We start from the raw sequence: 22,095 nt of genomic DNA, 5'->3' as shown, positions 1-22,095 counted from the left end.
AAGAAGAAAAAAAAAAAAAAAAAAAAAAAAAAAAAAAAAAAAAAAAAAAAACCTGAGGAGGCACAGAAAGAGAGAAAAGGGAAACAAAGAACCAAAGAACAAACAGAGCAACAGAACAAACAGTTACAAAAACAAATATTAATCCAACTCTATCAATAATCACTGTAAATGTGAATGGTCTAAATATACCCATTAAAAGACAGAGAATGTCAAAGTGGATTAAAAAGCAAGTCCCACATACTATAAGGTGCTTATAAGAAAGCAACTTTATTTTATTTTGTGTTTATTTTTATTATTTTTGGCGGCTGGCTAGTATAGAGATCCAAACCCTTGACCTTGGTGTTGTAACACTGCACTCTAACCACCTGAGCTAACTGGCCAGCCCAAGAAAGCAACTTTAAATGTAAATAATCAGGTTGGTTAAAAGTAAAGAGATGGAGAAAGATATACCATGCTAACTCTAATCAAAAGGAAGCTGGAGTAGCTATAATAATTTCATACAATGCACTCTTTAGAACAAGGAAAAAACATCAGGGATAAAGAGGGGCATTACACTGGGGCAAAGGGGGCAATTCTCCAAGAAAACAATCTTTAATGTGTGTAAGCCTAACAAGAGTGTCAAAACACATGCAGGAAAAACTGATAGAACTGAAGGGAGAAAGAGACAAATCTATGATTAGAGTCAGAGCCTTCAACAGCTCTCATACAGTAATTGATAAATCAAGCATGAAGGAAATCAATACAGATATAGTTTACCCCAACAGCACCATCAATCAGCTGCATCTACAAGTGACATTTATAGAACACTCCATCCAACAACAGCAGAACACACATTCTTCTCAAGCACACATGAGACGTTCACAACAGACCACACTCTGGGCCTTAAACACACCTTAACAAATTTAAAAGAATAGAAATCTTACAAAGTATGCTCTCAGACCACAATGGAATTAAACAACAAATCAGTAATAGAAAGATACCTGAAAAAGCCCTACATATTTGGAAATCAAACACACTTTTAAATAACACATGGGTCAAAGAATTGTCAAAAGAAATTTTAAAACATTTTGAACTAAATTAAAATGAAAATACAACTTATCAAAACGTATAAAATGCAGTGAAAGCTGTTCTTAAAGGAAAATCTGTAGTACTAAAATGTATGTATTACAAAAGAAGAAAGACCTAAGAATCAATAACCTATATACTTCTACCTTAGGAAACCAGAAAAAGAAGACAGTTTAAGCTTGAAGCAGAAGGAAAGGAATAATAAAAATTAAGTCAGAAATCAATGAAATTGAAACCAGAAAAATAACAGAGAAAATCAACAAAACCAAAAGCTGGTTCTCTGAAATGATCAATAAAATTAGCATAAATCTCACTACCACACAACTGGTGTCCTGTCTTGAGTGCATTTTCCCTACAGCTCCTAAGTTATTTTCTGAAAAACAAAGCACATATCATACCACTTCTCTGATTTAAAGCATCTGTTGATTCCCTATTGCCTGAGAATAAACTGAAACACCTTAATATAATATCTAATTTTTTAGACACTTTGGCCTCATTTATACTTCTGGCCTCATCTCTCACTAAGGTATCTCTTTCACTCTAAATTCTGCCACACTGCAAGTTATCTCCTAGCCTTGTCAAATTCTTTCAGTCCTAGGTATATTGAGTATGTTGTTCTCTCTGCCAAGAATGCCCTTTCCTCTGCTTTTCCTAGTAGCCTACAATTCAGCTCTAAGGTCACCATCTCAGAGAAGCCTTTTGCAAATCTCCAGGCAGTTTGTTGTTCACCGTTTATTTTACCATGGTACTCAGTCAGTTAGAGAACATTCATCGTTAAGAGAGAAAGTATGGCATAATAGTTACATGGGCTTTGTAATTAATTGGCTGAGTTCAATTCCTAGTTGAACCACTTACTGTGGAATCTTAAGTCAGATACCTTCTTTGTGTGTCATATTTCTTATTTGTAAAAAGATAATAAAGACTAGAACCTACCCATAGTGTTACTTGTAGAAATTAGACAATTTACTACATGGAAAGCACTTAGGTTAGTATCTGGCACAAGTGCTCAGTAAGTGACGGCTGCTATTATTGCTATTCTATTGTAATATACATTTGCCAACAAATAGTTATCTACTCCCATGAACCTGTAATTTTCCCAATGGAGGGAACCAAATCTTATTTAAGTTTGTATCCCTAGTTCTTAGTAGGGATAAATTACATGTTACAATATAAAATTTTTAAAAACTTACAATTTATGCATCCTAGCTCTCATCCTATAGAAAGCCTTCACAAAACTTCTTAAACATCTACAGAAAAACATTAAATTAACTATTTATTCTAAATTGAAAAATTACCAACTTACTTAAATACATTTCTTTCTTTCTTCTTTTTTTTTGTAGCTGGCTAGTACCAGATCTGAGCCCAAAACCTTGGTGTTACAAGGCTGTGCTCTAACCAACTGATGTAACTGGCCAGCCGAGATAATACCTTTAAGGGAAAGTACAAATTTTAAGGTTCTTCATTATCTGGCCCGTGTCAGCTTAACCCTACTCCTGTCCCCCTAGTCTATTTTACTTCAACCATACCAGTCCAGTGCAGGTCTCCCTGTTCTGCCTTCATATACACTGAAACCTCTTCTGGGGGGTCCTCCCTCTCTGGCAACTTCTACATTTAGCTTATTACTAATCATCCTTTTAATCTCAGCTCAACCGCCCCCTTTCTAGAAAGCATTCCCTACATCTCCCAGTTTGATAGATGCCCCACTTTTTTGTTCCCACAGCACCCTGTGCATATCTTTATAATACCATTTATCACACTGTTTAAGTGTTAAACTGTTTTGATTGTCTTTTTTCCAACACTGGACAAATAATGTAAGGTTATGGAAAGACAAATATCATGTCCTATTCAATTTTTTTCCCCAATACCTGACACGGTACCTGGCAAATAAGAGATAAGCCATCAATGGCTGATAGATGAGTAAAAGATGCCCAATGAAAGTTTAGATGATGAATGAATAAGGGGCAGCTCAAGCCAAAGGTAAGTTAAGGTGGTTTAAAATAGACCAAGGAGGGGTGAAATTTTCTCCAAATTCCTTATGGGTTTACTTTAAAACAAGAAAGCTTAGAAGTCAACTTTGTTCCTCATGATTTTTTTAAATTCAATTTTATTACTTGAAAAAGAATTATGACCATTTTTGTTGAGGTGCTGAGTACTTCGCAGTGTATTTTTAAAAACACATTCAGGGAAAACTGGTATAAATCCAAAAGCAAAAACTATTAATGAGAAGAAAGGAGCAGAAGGGGAAAAAAAGTAACTACTAACAGAGAATTAGGTTTGGTTGGTAAGCATATGACAAAAAAGGCAGTAAGCCAGAATCTTCCACAGAGAATTTATGTATCAGCAACATACTGATAATCAGGAACACACAAAAGAGGAAGTCAGCTTACCAGTATCATAGCAAATCATGACTGAATGGGGCTGGAATATATGCTGTGATCTGAAAGTGATGGAAAAAAAAAAAAAGACAAATGCAAGGACTGCAGAATTACATTAATAAAAGCTCACAAAGAAAAAAAATACTAATAAATTAATGACATCAGCAACAATAATAATGGTAAAATAAATGCTGCCATTCGCAGATTGATTATATAATAATGAGGATTTTGTGAGTAGTTATACTTTCATTTTTATTTTTCTCAAAATATCAGAACTCACGGGCCGGCCCGGTGGCGCACTGCTGTAGTGCGCCGCTTGGGAAGCGCGGCGGCACTCCCTCCAAGGGTTCGGATCCCACATACAGACCGGTTCCCGCTCACTGGCTGAGCGAGGCGTGGGAGCAACACCGAGGGTTGCGATCCCTTTGCCGGTCCTAGTCCGGTACGGGGGCAACACTGAGGGTTGCGATCCGTTGCCGGACACGGAAAAAGACAAAAAAAAGGAAGAAAAAAAAAAATCAGAACTCACACATTGATACATTGTACTCTTCCAATTAGTTACCTCAGAAAGCTATGTATACATGGCTCAAAACACTTCTTAAAATTCCTCTTTAAAAATTGCTTTCAGAGCATTTTATAAGCTATATCTAAGAATCAGTGTCATCATATATCATGTTTTACCAAAAATGGAATTACCCAGCTTACTCATTTGCTTTAGTTTCCAAACTTCCTTGAAATAACTTTTGCCTATCACTAAATATCTAATCTATTCAAAAGACTGAAAATTAACTACTAATAATCCAAAGTATGCATTGCAGGCTCTGTGGTTAAATCCCCAACCATAACAGCATTTTTGAAATTTAATTCCTTAAGTGTCTATTATATGTAAGGTACCATGGGAATACCAACTCCAGTTTTTACTATCCATGATGTGGCTATGTTCATTTTTCAAAAATCTCAACTTTCCTTAAAAGTGACATAAGTGTCTGAGATGGGATAGAGTCAAAACCCTTAGCAAGGCATGAAAAAGGTTCCTCAAAGTCCAATGTGCATCTAATTTTGAAGCTGTATCTTCTGCCATCTCCCTTCCCTCACCCCATACTCACACCACATCATCTAACTGCTGTTCTCTGAACACACCATGCAATTTCACACCCCTGATGCTTTTCCCACATGTTCATTCCTTTGCCTGTAATGCCAGATTTGTTTTACTGCCTGGCAACATATCATGGATAGTTCATGACCTTATTTAATCCTAAAGCAATGTGAATGTATCTCCACAGTAGTAACTTGATCATAATTCAAACAAATATGTATCAACTCAGTCCCCATCCTGCCTGAATCTCTCTCTGTTCTAGCCACAACTTGCTCCACTTTCATTAGCTTATATTCACTATGCCTTTGCCAGCACATTTAAAGATATTGATTTGAAAACCAAAACATTTTTACTATTTAGAAGAAAATGTTGGCTAATACTTCATAACCTCAGGGTAAGGAAGAATGTCTTAAGAAAAAACAAAACAGAAACTACATACACACAAAATCGACTTTATCAAAATAAAAAACTTTTGCACATCAAAATCAACAGAAAAAAGTAAACACAAGCCACAAATTGGAAAAGAAATATTTGCAATGCCTATAATAAACAAAAAAGCATGAAATCCAAAATATGTAAAGTATGTCTTCAAATTAGTAAGAGAAAGGCAAACAATCCAATAGAAACATGGACAAAAGACAAACAGGCATTTCACAGAAAAGGAAACATGAATGACCACATATATACGAAAGGCTGCACAACCTTGGTCATAATAAATACAATTCATATTAATACAACAATGAGTTCACATTTGTGTTAGGCAGAATGACCTCCCTAAAAAATGTCTATATCCTAATCCCTAGAATGTGTGAGCATGTTACTTTACATTGCAAAAAGGACTTTGCAACTGTGATTAAGTTAAGGATCTTGCCATGAGGAAATTATTCTATACTATTTGAGCAAGCCTGATGTAATCACAAAGAGGGAGGTGTGAGAGTGAGAAAAGGAGAAGTGACCATGGAGACAGAGGTCGGAGTGATGTGGCCATGAGCCAGGAATGTGGGCAGCCTCCAAAACCTGAAAAAGGCAGGAATAAATTCTCTCCTACAGCCTCCATGAGAGACACCAGTCTAAGGATACCTTCGTTTTAGTCCTGTAAAAAACCAGTTTTGGATTTCTAACTTCTAGAACTGTAAATTAATAAGTTTGCATTGTTTGAAGCCACGAAGACCATGGTGATTTGTTACAGCAACAGGAAATTAATACACTATTCTACATCAAAAATTAAATATGACAAAATCAAATTGGTAGAGATGGGGACAGATGGGTTATATATTTTGGAAATAGTGTTTATGGATTGCCATTATCTAGTTGGGATTATCTAGTAAATTTGAACATGTGCACACCATATGAACCAGCAATGCCACTTCTAGGAATAGACTCCAGAGAAACTCTCATACATACATATACACATAAGGAGATGTATACAAGAATGTTCATGAGCAGGACTGTTTGAATTGCAAAAATCTGAAAATAATAAAAGTGTCAACTGATAGGGGATACATAATTTCTGATATATTCAATTAATTAAATGTTACACAGGAGTAAATATGAACAAACTAACTATATGAAGCAGAATGGATGAATCTTAGAAACTGAATGTTTAGTAAAAACAGCAAGTTGCAAAAGACAACATACTATGTGAAATCATTTTTAAAAATAAAGCTACCAAACAAGCAAAACTGCACATACACCTACTAATAGATTGTTTTTCTTGTATATGTGTATATACAACACATTTTTTCATTTTGCTTACATACACACACAGTGTAAAGTTAGGGACCAATAAACAGAAAATTCCGGGTCACCTCCAGAAGAAAGCAGGGCACAAGGGACAAGGTGGGGGAAAAGCACATGGGAGATTTTATGGTACTGATAATATTCTACTTCTTAAGTTTGAAGGTAGGTCTTACTCTGCTTCATCAACTGTCACATATACACACATTTGGTTTTTTCCAATTTAGCCTCATGGAAGTCCATGTTTTCATATAATAAAAGAGATTTTACTATTTACAAACCTTGTAATTTTTTTTTTTACCATATACATGCATCAATTGCTAAATATCACATTATACATTTTTACTGTAATCCATCTTCCTATTTCAGTCTATGTAAAATTCTCTTCATTCATAGATTACACAGGATCATGGAAATCATTTGTATGTATTTGGTGGCAATTAACATATTCCCCTTCTGAATTGTTTTCTTAAATCTAAAGAATAATGAAAAAGCTATCCTTGCATCATCTCAGACACATCAAAAGAGAAATAAATAAGACAGTACAGTTATTTCTGAAAGTACTTTGCAAAGCAGAGAGTCAAATCTTAGGCAAACGCTGTTACACTCACCAAGCCTCTTTTTCTCAGCCTGTTAAATTAAATTCCTTTTATCTTGAGGGTTGAATTCAAGTGTCATTTTTTCCAGGAAAAATCTAATTGATCTCTAACTAAAATATAACCTTTAGGATTACAAAATTAAGATGATTGTTAAGACCTGTTCATCTGTTTCTGTTTTAATGTATATTCATTTGTACAGCAGTCTTCATAATTACGAAGCACATGAAAAAGTATTATTTCATGGAATCTTCAAAACATTCCCTTAGGAAACATGGTACAAAAATGAGGTGACTTGTCCTAATTGTTAATAAGAAGCATAAATGGGACTTGAATTTGTGCCTTCTGACAGCTCTGTGCTCTCTATAAGAATTTTCATTTACTCTGTGTGTTTGTGGCACCATCTCACATCCACTCATCCCAAATTCACATATACTCCTCATCACCTAGAAAAACATGCACTGAGTACCCATATCAAGCCTCTTCACCAGGGTTGTGCTAACAATCAACAGCCAGTAACCTAGTCTGATCCCATCCAAGGCTATTTCTCAACCTACCACAGGTAGGTTAAAAAGCATCTCATGATTTAGGAAGGGTGTCTCCAGTGAACAACCAACTCCACCACCACCCCTTGAAAATGAATCTAGTGCCAGGTCAGTAACATGTGGTTTTTTATATTCAACTTTTTGGTGTTTGGCACAGTGCCTGACACACTGAAGATGCTTAATAAGGATATAATTCATGGCTGGAAGGACAGATGGATGGATAGAGTGAGGCAGGGAATCATCCTGCTGACACCTAACTTATTATCTTTCCCACAAATTCCTCTATCCAAATTATTTTAAATGTATATATATATAATCTACTCTTTATTCCCCTAATAGGGGTTTATGAATGAAAAAGATTAGGAAATTTACCAAATTCTTAAAGAAACACACTTTAAAGTATAAAAGGTGATACTAATATGAATATCAAGGGCACAAAAATTACTTGTTACCAGATTTACACCCTTTGCTAATCAGACTATTATTGTTTCCCCTACAATTATTGCATTAGATATTCTACAAAAGAAATATAAAAAGGTATGTACATTCTCACAGGTGGGGATACATTCTTATTAAAGGGGTTGAAGGATGGGAGTTGAAGAGTGAAGGAGTGGGTAGAGAGGAAAAAAGATAAAAGGTCAAATGTATCCTTTGACCATACCAAAACATAAGAATAATTACCACAAATAGCCATGTCCTAATTACATGATTTCACTGTTGATCACATGTAGCCTATTTTTAAAAATGCCTTTAGGGAAGAATGAGAGGAGAAATGCGATTCTTATGAGCTAGCTATTCAGTGAGTTTTATACATCCATCTGAAATACTGATAATATTTTAAATATATTACCTTTCTAATTTGGGGGCAAATAATTTACTAAAGGAAATAATTTTGCAAAATACAAGCCAGTTTACCATATTTTCTTATAATATTCTCATCCTCCTATTTAGGAGGAATGCCATGTAATAAAATATAAAAAATACTACCTTGAATAAACTGGTCCAGACTCCCTGGTAGAGGGGAATTGACTATTTTCTAGGTTATGTTTTTTAACATCCGGTAATAAAGTCTAACTCATTATTTTTAGGAAAAATCTAAAACAGCACTGCCATTTTTTCAGGACTGGAGGATAAAGCATACCTAGCTGTTACTCTCATGCAGCTTGTCTCTTTTTACATTTTATTATTAACAGCTCAACTCGAGCTGGGTTGAAAAGGGCAAAGACCATTCAACTGGAATCTCTTACTTTAAGTATCTCCCAGCAAGCTGAATATTTAGAGGTTAAAATTAAATACATAATCTATTTATTGTATTTCAAATGTCTAGGATTTTGAGTCCAATGGCTTAAACAGAAAACATAAGCTATAAGAAATAAATGTTTTCATATTGAGGGCATAACCTTAAGTTTTATTTTGCTACCTAACTTCCCCTAAAAAGAACATGTAATATTTTATTTCATGATAAAAATAAAATACACATGTGTTTGTGGTATCTCAAAATTACATCCTAAAAATTACAATTTGGGTTAAGCAAAATTCTCCATGTAGGGAATAGCAGCATGCAAAGACTTGAGATTCAAGACACTATAGATTACTTTTCAGATTTTTTTTTCTTTCTTTTTGAAATTACACAAAACAAAGTAATCCTGTGGTCAAAACTGAGGCAATCCAACACATTTTAGTTGATTTTGGTTTATTCATACATTCATGTTTCTTTAAACATATACCAAGTCATTCAAAAACACTGAGCTACACCAACTTTGATTACTTGAAATATCTGGACTGTTTTTCAAAGCAAACTACTCCTAAAATGAAACTTATTATTTATCCAGATCTTTTAAAAAAACCTTACTTGCCTTTAACTTTTGAATGAATGATTTAAAATTTTTCATACCATTTGATATTGTCTCAGAATATATATATACATTTAAAATATTCTCAGAATTCAGATAACTCATTTAACTTCAAATCCAGATTTCTCCTTAAAAGCAAAATTTAACATTTAAACAAACTGGGGGAAAAAAGACCCACAAAGCAATTATATTTAATTATATTTTAAAAGACTGATTAAGAATTCTAATGCAATTATATTTAAAGAATACATAATTACATTTAAAGAAACTGATCAAGAATTTTCAATATGTATGATGTTTCAAGGATCATAATGGCTTCTAATTGAAGTGTTAAACACAACGTAAATGGATTTTAGGAAGTTAAGAGGGAACAATGATCAAGAAACTTGAAAATTAAATTTTGTCATTTTTAAACTCTGAAAAATTTAATCCCCTACCAAACCATGGTAATAATACGAGTGGCAGATTGATATAAGAACAACCAGAACAAGGGTCAGATGAGACGGCTCAGAGACTCGTATGTGTACTGGAAATCTAAGACATTATAATGGTCACAGGGAAAGGTACACACAGTCATGTAGTTGGTACTGAGAAACTAACTCACTAATCTTAAAACAAAATTACACTAGACTCCTACCTAATGCCATATACGAAGCGCTCAAGAAGAATTAAACACCCAAATATGAGAGGCAAACTACAAAGTTAATAGAAGAAAACGTATAAAGATACCTTTATGAGTCAAGTAAGAACTTCTGAGACATAAATTCGAAAATGCTTACCATATACAAAAACAAAATGATAAATGTAATTATATCAAAATTAAATATTTTGGCTCAGCAAAGAACATTGTTAACCAACTAAAAAGAGAAAGAACACATTTGAAGTATTTAAAACTGACAGAAGTCAGAATATAGAATTTACCAAAAATTTCCAAATCAACAAGAAAAATATAGCAATCCCAATGAAAAAAAAAAAAAGGAAAAAGATATGAACAAGCAACCTGGAAGACCAAACATATAAAGAAATGTTTTAATTTAATTAGTAATCAGAGAAATGTAGATTGAAACAAGGAAATAATGCTTTACAGCTATTAGATTAGGAACATTCAGAAAGCTGGAAAATGCCCTGTGTTCTTAGACATGTGGACAGAAACCACATAAATGACTGGTGGGAAAACAGACTGGTAGAGGATGTAAGGAGCAACCCTGCATTACTTAGAAACTTGCATTCTGCTCCTAAGTCTCTACCCCTCCAAAATTCTCTTATCATTAGGGACTTGTATGTGGATATTTACTATTCTGTTAGTTGTGGTGATGGGAACTTGGAGGCTATGTAAGAGATTCATCACTGAGAAATGAATAGGCAAAACAGGGTTGATACACAATCATACCCAGACATTTAAAAGTATGTATTTCCATCCATTTAAGACAAATACATCTTAAAAACATAGCAATGGGTGAAAAGAACAGAGAAATAAGATGAAATATGTACATATTACAATATCATTTTTTTAAATTAAAATACATGCATACAAAACAAACATTTTGTGAGAACACATACTAAAAGAAGATAACACTTAACTGCTTTAGAAAGGTTGCGCCTGTCCTTCAATAAATTCATATCTCTTTAAAGGAAATAATTACTTTGCAATACATCTGAATTTAAACTAAGCCCAACAAATCACTGTTTTATATAAGAAAAATATATTTGCATTAGACAACTAAAATTACTTAAATGCCAAACAATTCATTTCTTAAATTAGTCTCAACTGAACCACATTTAAATCATATACATGAAGGTATTGTTTTCTAACGTGATTCTTAGCTATTTCTCAATGTCACCTTCTTATTCCTTTTAATCCTCTAACAAACACTAAAAATTTCCCTTTAAAAACCCTTTTATTTATCTGCTCAGCAAGTAACAAAAAAAATTATATCTGTAAAAATATTTAGCTGAAATATTTAAACATTTAAATATTGAAACATTTAAAAATACTTAAATGTCTGTGACTGTGAGAATGGCACAAACAAAATAGAGTCCGGATAGTCTTCCTCCATCCTCTTGGGATGGACAGAATGACTCTCTTAGCCCCCGATGACAACTTGGCATGTATAATAAACCTTGAGGGAAACACAATTTGGCCCAGAGAGGGAAGAGCCAGACCAGTCAACTTCCCTCAGATCCACAAAGATTTCTGGAATCAGTGAGAAAAAGGGAAATAAAACTTTTTTTTTATAACATCAAAATAAATTATACAATTTTTAATGACAAAATAAATCTGAACTTCTTCCAATCTTCAGACAAGCCTACCCATGGTCTCCAACAAAAATAGTCACTTTGGGAATACTGAGATAGTTCTACAGTGTTCAATAAACTACATTTGGCTTTAGTAAAAGAGAGCAACTTCTTACTAGTATTATGGAGTTATTACAACTTTGGCATAATCTCGCATTCTTTCTATGGCTATATAATAAGAATTATAGTTCAGAATGATAACTTTTACACTATAATATTCTGAATCATGAGTAATCTATAAATTGTTAGCCATGATGCTAGGTAGGTCCTTGGGATACAATGGTGAGTATCAACAACTAGCACCTGTAGCATTTACCATTTGCCAGGAGATGACAACTCATTTAATTTAGACATGGTATTTGACTTCATGGAGTTCAGAGTCTGGGTGGTAGCAAAGATAGCTGATAGAGGTGAGGAGGCATGTTATACCATGGAAACTCAAGGAAGACTATGGAAAAGTACAGCAGGGGAATGTAATCTAACTGGGGAGGAGGGCGGGTGGAGTGCCAGGATAGATAAGCATATTTTCAAAAGATTTTCATAGAAGATTTTCAATAGAAGAAAAGAAATGGACTTCACTGGCCTATCCTCAGACCATTCTAGCCAGTCAGGTTCTGCAGCTTTGTTCTCTCCATATGTTAATTATTCACACACAAACTTTTCTGCCCATTGGTTTGTAACCAGTTTTTTCAAGAGGAAAACACCAGCCATTCTGCCCCTGAATCATTTTAAGAGTGTCAACGATTAGTAGCCAAGGCTGGAGTTAATCTCTAAGGGACTCTTGTTTCCTGCCTCTGCATCAGCTTTTGTCTAGGAAATACAGACTTAAGCCAAGTACAATGCTAAGTATTTTCACAGAAATTTATTCCCTAACACAAAATGGTCATAATGCCCACTTTATAGATGAAGAAACTGAAGCTCAGAGAAGTCAAAGCAACTTGACAAAAAGATCCAATAATTTGTATTAACTAAAATTTAAATTCAAGACACACAACTCCAAGTCCAGTGCTCCTCTTATTAAATAAAGGCTGATAAATGTCTTTAGGAAATAACTTTATTTATGAAAGCAATGGTGATTTTATTTTCTAGCTATTCCTAGCATAAATAGTACTATTTGTTCTTCCTTAAAACATTTAGAAACAATTATCAAGGGCTTTCTTCCCCAAGAAGTTAAAAACAAAACAAAACACACACAAAACTCAAATTTACTTTGTGTATCTTCCACCAAGGGTGTAACCAGACTAGTAACAAGAAATATGACTCATGAGTAATATCTTGGCACAGAATTCTTAGTATTTCTAGATACATCTGACACATAAGGGAAATGTTATATACACCTAACTACATTTTATTTTCCTTTGAGAGTTTCCTGTTCTCTTTAGTTCAAATTTCCCTCAATCCTAACAGCACGCCTCAATCCCAAATATGGAAAATTACTCAGAATATTAAGGAAATAATTTCCTGGCAGAATTTGTCAAAGGAAAATATAAATAAAAAACTATTATTTACAAGTAAAAGCAATAATGTATTATGTAATTTAATATGTTCTTAGCAATTTTCTCACTACTGAGAAAATAATGTGATAATGTTAGAGAAAATTCACTCCAACAGCAATAACTGTTTACACCTTATTCTTCTGCAAATAAAATGACATACTTTTATATTATTTTATAAAATGATCATTTTTTATTTAAAAAAGAAACTTGGGTTTCATGAAATACTTACCTTGCATACTCACTATAAATGTAAATGTAAAATATTTCTGCCTTATCTACTGTTCTTTCCCTTCTGCTTAAGCTAAGTTGTGTGCTGAATCCAGCTGAAACCAGCTTTGCAAGAGGTGACGGCTAAATTTTCAGAAATTCTGGACAGCTAGTTGTCAAATTATTAATAGCTTGAAACCATCCAAGGTGGGAGTATTTTACACAACAGCAATCAGCAAACACTAAAAATCAGGGCTTTCCCCGCCTCAGAATAGCCAGTTGCTATAAATGCTTGTCAGTACACCACTGGGCTTAGGCTACCCTAGCACTTCGGAAGCTTGTATTTTTTTTAAATTTCATTACATCTTTTCTTTTTCTCTCTAAAAACTGATTTTTGTGCTTTTATTTATTTTTTTCCACAGGCCTAGCTTGAAAATATTTATACTTAACTTCAAAGAGTTAGGATATTATGACTAAGGATTTAAATTAAAAATATTCTTTCACCAAAATATTCTCACAGGAAATGCCCCCCTGAATCCTTATCTGATCGGCCTGATTTAGCATACTCTGCTAATTTAAAGGCAAAGTCTCTATTCTTTGTCAGGATGCTAAAACCAATTTTTATTCCCTCCTATGAATATTTTGCTTGAAGCTTATTCATGTATTCCTCATAAAATACAAATGTATTAATATCAGTACTTAAAATTCTATAGTCTTTTGTGTTGTACACGATGTTACACATTCACAGACACCTTTTGCATTTAACTATGAATCAACAACATGCAAAAAACAGGATAAAATTGATCAGTCCTTTTTACTGAAGAAACAAAGAAAAGAGGCTGTAACTTCTGTTAAGGCAATGAGAACTAAGTTAGAATAGCAGGGTTTCCATGGACTGTTATGCAGATAGGCTCTTTTTGCAGTTTAAGTTCAGCTAATCAAAATTACTTGCCCAAGCTTAAGATGAAGTGAGGCAGAGACCATACTGTCAATGACATATATACATTTTTTAGCTGCTGTCTTAGACAGAGATGCCGGTATCCAGTAATTACCCTACTGGTTGCTGGGAGGCAGAATGAGTCACATCCACTTGGCTGCTCATAATACCTGCAGCATGGCTATACAGCAAGCAACAGTAAAGGTAGCTTCCTGAAGCAGCACTGAGAGTGTGTGCTCTAGAGCAGAAGTTGGCAAAGTTTCTCTGTTAAGAGCCAGACAATAAATACTTTGCCATGTGGTTTCTGTTGCAACTACTTAACACTACCATTGTAGTGTAAAAGCAGTCATGACAATACGTAAATGAGTAAGTATGGCTATGCTCCAATAAAATCTTACATATAAACACTGAAATTTGGATTTTATATAATTTTTAGGTGCCACAAAACATTATTCTTGTGATTTTTTTCAAACAGTAAAAATGCAAAAACCACCCAGTTCAAGAGACATACATAAACGGGTGATAGGCTAGATTTTGCCTACAGGCCATAGTTTCCCAAACTCTACAACAGTCTCCTGATGTATACAGAAAGTAGCAGCTCCTTTAACGACCCATTTCTGTGGTGCAGCACTGGGTGATGTTTTTAAAAGTTCAACCATGAGCTTAAAATCTGTTTCTTCAGATCTTTCCTCCCCTCTGTGATTCTGTAAGTCATTAATACCATGTAATAAGTACCCCCCTGCTTAAACTGCCTAGAATGAATTTTATTCTCTACAACTAAATTGGTGACTGATTCACAGTGCTACACATATATAAGCAATTTTTGTTTTAAAAAAAAAAAAATCCTCATTTTGGCAATTATCTTTTAGGTATACACTGTAAAATATTCATTTATAAATTAATTTTAAATGCTACAAAAAAACATGACTTTAAAAAAGCAGAACACCATGATAAAGATAAGAAAACTTCTGATTAATAATTTGAAAATGTTTATTATGTATATACTACAAAAATATAATATTATATAATGAAAAAAAACCCCTCTGTTCACCTCCTTTCGGTGATTAGGGAACCTGCATTAGATTAGAGTGAGAAAGCAGAAAATAAGTGAATGCAAATGGATATCTTACATATGGAAACTCTATTTCCTTTTGTTTTTAGGGCAGCATAACTATATTACTAAAGTCTATGATGGTTCTAGAATATCTTAACAAGTGCCAACTGCCTAATCTTAGAGCACCACAATAATGTCTCTCCAGGTATTAGAAAGTCAAATTAGGGAAGACCTTCAGTTCACATCAACAGCTGTAGCATTAATCTTTCCTGGAAGGCACATTAGAAAATAACCCTGGAAACAGGAATTGTTTAAAGGTAATTTAGAAAAATGGTCTTCAAATTATTTTTTGTTTACCATCCCTAACATAAATCAGAATAACTAGGTGTCACCTTTAATATTTTTATGTTGATGTCTAATACTTCTCAACCTGAGTGTAGAGAGTTACAAAAGATGTCATTATAAATACTGACAGTTTTAAATAAAATGACACATCATGCTTTTGAATGTATCTACAGTATCTAAATACAGTGGCACAGTTACCATCCTCCATTATATATTTTTTAAAAAGGCTCTTCTTTAATAGTCGGAAATTTTAACTTATTTTGAGTCAAACCTCAGGCATCATATCATCTCTTATAAAATGTGTGAATATATATATGTACACACGCACTTTATACATACATTTTATATATATATAAACTTTATATATAATATAGATTATATCTATTTATCTCTAATAGATAAATAACTTTTTAAAAAATACAGTATTATCATACTAAAACTAGTAAGCATTATTCTTTAATATGAAATAACCAGTGTTTACATGTTCAATTATCTCAGAAATGTCATTATTTTCATAGTTATTTTATATAACTCAGAGTCAAAATAAGAACCATTTATTGCTATTGGCTGACAATGTCTCTTAGGCCTATCAACATGGATCACCCAGTCTGTACTGGGTACAGGAATTCTGTGCTACCTACTAGAAGACCCATAGGTTTGTTTGTTTAGTAACTTATTTAACAAATATTTATTAAGCAACCATTATGTTCCAAGCAATATTTTAGGTGCCAGGAACAAACAGGGAGAACAGAAACTTGCTAAAGTTTGTGTCCTTTGGAGCTTAGATTCTAGTGAGGGAAAGAAAAAAAATAAAGAAATCAATACATGTCTGGTGGTAAGATGGCTGTGAAGAAAAATTAAGTAAGCTTTGAAAATACAATGTTCCCAGAGTTGCTGTTTCAGTCTTCATGGTCAAGGAAGAGTTCTCTGAGGAGTTAACAGCAGAATGGAAACCTGAATAAATGAGGGAGCAGTCCATAAGAATTTCTACCAGAAAAGAATTCCAGGCTGAGGGACAAGCAAAACCAAAGGCTCAAGGTAAGTCCATTCTTGGCATGGCTGATGAACTGTCATGAAGCCAGTACAGCTGAAGCAGAATAAGAGAAGGGAAAAGTGTAAGCTGTTGACTGTTTACACTGTGATTCGGTGTTTACTTCTCTTCAGCTGCTTTGCATCAACTGATGCCAAGGACACAGCTCTGTACACTACCTCCTCTACTCTGCCACTTCTTTTCACTGTTTTCTGAAAAAAAAAAAAAAAAAAGGTGCATCTGTGTCTTTTCTTGCAGCCTCACCTTGCCTGCCACTGTGTAGTCTCCACACCACCTATTGTGGGAGAGCTCTGTGCTGTGTTTAAGACCTGTAGATATCCCCACACTTCCTCAATTTGTTCTCAAGTTCACAGTGTTTGACAGCTTTTCTTGCAGTCTGAAGCTTGGGATTATGGTTTTCTCCTCATTTTGCTAAAGTTCAAAGATTTCTTCCCTATTCTTTATTCTTTTAACTATGCTCAGTTAGGATTAAGAAGAATAGAATACAAATGCTTTTTACTCAACCATTTTTAAATGGAATCCTTTTCATGTCTACCATAGATAAGTTTAGAGCAGGTACTTCTACAGATGGGTAGAACTTAAATTTCTCAATCTCTAGATATTCTATTTCGATCTCTAGATTTCCCTATTTGAAAATTTGAGAAATTCTAGAACACCAAGGTCTACAGATTTATAACTATTATTTTAAAAATGTAACACAGAATCAAATTTAAATGTATATTCAAGTATCCATAAGGAAAATAATCTTGGAAACTATAGTAAATTTCTACCACGAACCTTACATTCAAGCTAAGAAATGATAAAAGGCAAATAAATGTCAATATCAAATGAAAATGCAGTGAAGAAACAATAAGCAAAACACTGAAACAACAGAACCTATGTTAAATAAATATAGCATTATTACTCTCAAGAACATAAGTTCTGGTTAGGTTGATAAAGGCTTAGTTTGGCTTTTGCTTTAAATATTAGTTAAATTGTCTTTTACTTACCATATAAATGATATACATGAGAAGTATTCTTCTGAATCACTTTAAGGCACTTTAAGTATGTCAGCTTTTTAAAATAGGTGAACATTTTCCTCAATCTCAGTTATACAAGTAACTTAGTAAACACTTTCTTCATAAATGTAAAATTCAGTTTTACCTTACTAAGTTACCAAAAACACTGAATTAGTCAGCTCAAATGATTACAAATAGCAAGAGTACAAAAAATCTATACATTTTAACTTTTATTTTCCTGTTCATTTAGTAACACTTTTTACATACAAGTACTCTGCTAGATACCAGTAATAGATAAACATCACACTCTATCCTCTAGGGGGTTATGGGTAAGCTAAGAGATATATTAGAAGCAATGTGATACTAGCTATAATAAACAATAATCAAACAAGTAAACAAGATGCTATGGGAACACAGGGAAGATGCAGTTAACTATCAATACAGAAGGAGACATATGAACTAAATCTTGAAAACTGAACAGAAGTTCATTTGGCTGACAATGGGCTGGACCTTATTTCCAGCAAGTAGATTGTATGTATACAGAAGAGGAAGCAGAAACATGCTGCTCCAAGTAGTTTTACCTAGTTGGAACACAGGGTGAATAAGGAGAAAAGCTGGAAATGAGGTTTGCATAGAAAAGGCAGACATAAGCAGATCATAAAAGGCCCTATGTGTCAGGCTGACAATAAACTCCTGTTAAGCAGGAGAGTAATGTACATTGAAAAAAATATTTCTAAACATAGTGTGAAGTGTCGGATAGATGTATTTTTAATGATCCTTCAGCAATAAAGAAAGTGCCAGTGAAGGCAGAGGTGGGGCATAGTGGTCTGGTAGAATACAAGTAATGCCTCCAACACCAGATTAACAATCTGGGAACTGGATGTCTTTCAGGATCAAAAGGAAGAGATAAAGAGAATACAGATTTCCAGCTTGGGTGACTGAAAGAATGGTAGTGCCATTAACGAAGTTGGAAATAAGTAAAGGAATAAGAATTAGTGGAAATGTGTGTGTGTGTATATATGTATGTGTGTATATATACATATAAAACAAATTTGGCCATGGTGAAATAAAAGTGTCATAAAGCAAACTAAAAACCCATGACTTGGGTTAAGGAGAGGAAAAGCAGAAGATGTACACACCTAAATAACACATCCAAAACAAGGATTAGCATATCAAATAATAAGCAGAGACCCTCAATTTCAAGGACTGTAAGATTGTTTTCTATTTTCCAAATAGAAAAAACTATAAGCATATTTATAAAAATCTAAAAAAGCATTTTTAGCTATTGAAAAATACTTTTTGAAATTTAATACATGCATAGGGTTAAAAAGACCATACTGAAAAAAACATCCAATAAAAGTAAATATTCCACCATGAGGCTCCAGTTTTCCTTCCTAGAGCCATCATTACTACTTTCTTGAATATCTTTGCAAAGATATGTTAAACATGTATAAGCATATAGGTGTATATATGATATATACCTTCCTCTAAATAGCCTGTTAAAAATAAATAATCTCAAGAAGGCACATTTTATATTTCCTAAATATGATATTAATCAAATTCATTATGGTAGCACTATAAATGAAGATAATTAAAAAAGCCATTTCTACTCACAAATAATTTACAAATAATAACTGACCAATAAATTCCAATGGTAGCGAAGATTGAAAACAAAACCCCACTAATTTTTCTTCCCATATACTGACCTTTAGGGCATTCCTTGGATAACAGGTTCTGAATGTGTGAGCACAATAGGGCTCATTCCCCTGATGGTATTTTACTCAAGACTTGAAATTTGGGCTCCAACTAGAAAGGGGGGAAAAAGATTACAAATTAGTGTCTAATTCAGAATATTTTACTCTACATGTATAGACCAGATCCACAAATTATCCCATATGTGAGAGATTTTCAACCCTGGTTGGACACTGGAATCAATAGGGACCTTTAAAAGATACTCAGATGCCTAGAACCCATTCCCATTTAAATTGGAATCTCTGGGGCTGGAGCATGGTTTTTTACAGGTTCCGCAGTTAACTCTAACATGCATCTAGGTTTGAAAATCACTGCCATAGAAATGTAAGATCAGATTTTATGGAGGTCACCTGTAACCTTTTTATCTTTTACTAAATAATACTCAAGTATAGGAAATCCACTTTTAACATAGTTGGGCAAAGGTGGCTCTAAATCACTAGAGTGTTCCTAATGCAAGACAAAGTGACAACAGAGATCCAGCAGTGCAGCACTCAAAAGGTATTCACCTTGCATTCTCTGACCAAGCTGAATACCCCAAGACAAACCTACTCTGCATCCTGCATTATTTAAATCTCCCTGAATTAGGGCTGACCAGTTAGCTGTCTTGATAGAGCATGGTACAGATAATACCAAGGTTAAGAGTTCAGATCCTCATGCCAGCAAGCATCCCCCCCCAAAAAAAACCAAAAAACCTCCCTGAATGACAAAGAAGTTACACACTCAGAGACAACCAAATCTGAACTAAAATTTAACTGAACAGCAAGATACAATGACTACTGCTCAACTGCAAAAATCAGAACTGAGGTAAACAAATTAAACTCCCAACAAATGGCATTCACAGGACCTCTTTTATAGGGATTCTAATCTACGGGACATGTGAGAGGTAAAGCCTGTCTTGTTCAATATAGCTATTTAAACAAATTCAAATTAATTTAAATACATTAAGTAAAAAAATCTAGTTCCTCAGTTGCATTAGCTACATTTGAAGTGCTCAACAGCCATATGTGGGTAGTGTCTACCGTATTAGACAGAACCAATACAGAACATTGCAACTATCACAGAAAGTTATATTGAACAGTGCAGGCATGGGGGAAAATGAACCCCTGGAATTTCATTCTAAATTTGTGAATATACATATATTCTAGACAGATGATCCATGACCTTTTTTTGATTCTCAAAGGAGATCAAGTTCAACTGCCAGTTCAATTGCCAGATCAATGATTCTATTGCCAGTGTCCAAACCCACAGAAAGTAGAAAAGAGCTTGTCCTCCAGTTACCTTTTTAAAAAAACCATGTCATATCAACAGAAGCACTTCCCACTCACAGACACAACCATTCAACCATCACATCAAGTGAGGAGGACTACCATTAGTACAAAATGTTCTTCCACCTCTCTGACGTTGTCATGGTCCCAAGCCTTCACTGCTTTTTCAGAAGAGAAAAAGTAATAGTAAACCATAACCAGAAAGATATACTTCCTTTGCTTTAATCATCATCTCCACCTTCATTAGCTGTTGGTATATCCAAGGAGTTTTGCCTTCCTTTCAACCTCAAATCCTGGCTTTTGTGGCAAAGGAAATCACAACAAAATGAAAGGCTAATTCTGCATCCCAAAGATGAAACAAACAACTTCCAATAGCATCTATAGGATGCTGTTCCTAAGAAGAACTCCGAGAATACTTGGGTATAAACCTGAGATTTAACAGCTAAGTACTCATCAGGAACTTTACGCAAACAAAAACATGGACTCACAGGTGAGCTCCCATTATGGACAAACAGTCTGGGGTTTGGCATCCATGCTGAAAAGGTCTGGGTTTGCCATTGAAACAAACGAACAAACTGGCTTCTAAAGAGACTTCACGCCTTGGTATGATTGCTGCCTATCTAGTTATAATCAATTTCTAAGATAAAATCAGTTAGTTTAATTGATTTAAAAACCTAACAACTCTCACTCTGATTCTCTGCTCCTAATACATACCTAAAAAAGGCAACCTTCTTAGAATGTCCCATCATATCCTAATTGATTCAAATAAAAATTACTGAAAAAAGGGTATGCATTTTATCTATGAAAATAAGACACATTCAAGCCAAAAGACCACACACAAATATATATATATATATATATATATATATATAGAAGGTAAAATACATCCTCAATGTAAGACAAGACCAAAGCCTGTCATAAATTATGTGAGCCTGCTGTGTGAACTATAAGGTCTGAGTTCAATAACATCTCATTAATTCAAATGTTACTAAACTAAGCATTTTAAAAAATCAATAAACTGGGCTCAGTTGGTTAGTGTGTGGTGCTATAACAGCAAGGTTAAGGACTGGATCCCTGTACCAGCCAGCTACCAAAAAACAAATAAATAAAAATAAATAAAAAACAAATAAAATGAAAATCAATAACTTAGAAGTTTGACAGTTTCATATCAAGTTAAACATGTACTTATCAAGTCCCAGGCAATCCCATTCCTAGGTAAATACCATAGGTATTTACCATAGAAGAGGGATTGGCAAATTACGACCATGTGCCAAATCTGGTCCACCCATTTTTGTAAATAAAGTTTTATTGGAACACAGCCATATCCATTCATTTATGTATTGTCTATGGCTAATTACGCACTACAACAGCAGAGTAGCTGCAACCAATACCATATGACAAAAATACTTCCTATCTAGCCCTTTACAG

General features: G+C 34.0%; 1 protein-coding gene across 2 annotated transcripts in view; it reads right to left on the bottom strand.

The window, feature by feature from the left end:
* Positions 1-19,435, bottom strand: part of WDFY3 (WD repeat and FYVE domain containing 3) — a 212,592-nt gene extending 193,157 nt beyond the window's left edge. For both annotated transcript variants that reach the window (XM_008573984.1, XM_008573985.1), the window contains exon 1: positions 19,357-19,435. The gene's annotated coding sequence lies outside the window, so the exon portion shown is untranslated. The remainder of the gene's footprint in view (positions 1-19,356) is intronic.
* Between the last annotated feature and the right edge of the window lie 2,660 nt (positions 19,436-22,095).

Source organism: Galeopterus variegatus, unplaced genomic scaffold (assembly GCF_000696425.1).
Source record: "Galeopterus variegatus unplaced genomic scaffold, G_variegatus-3.0.2 Scaffold980, whole genome shotgun sequence".
NCBI classification, from domain to species: Eukaryota; Metazoa; Chordata; class Mammalia; order Dermoptera; family Cynocephalidae; genus Galeopterus; species Galeopterus variegatus.
This window is presented reverse-complemented; position numbering and strand designations above follow the sequence as displayed.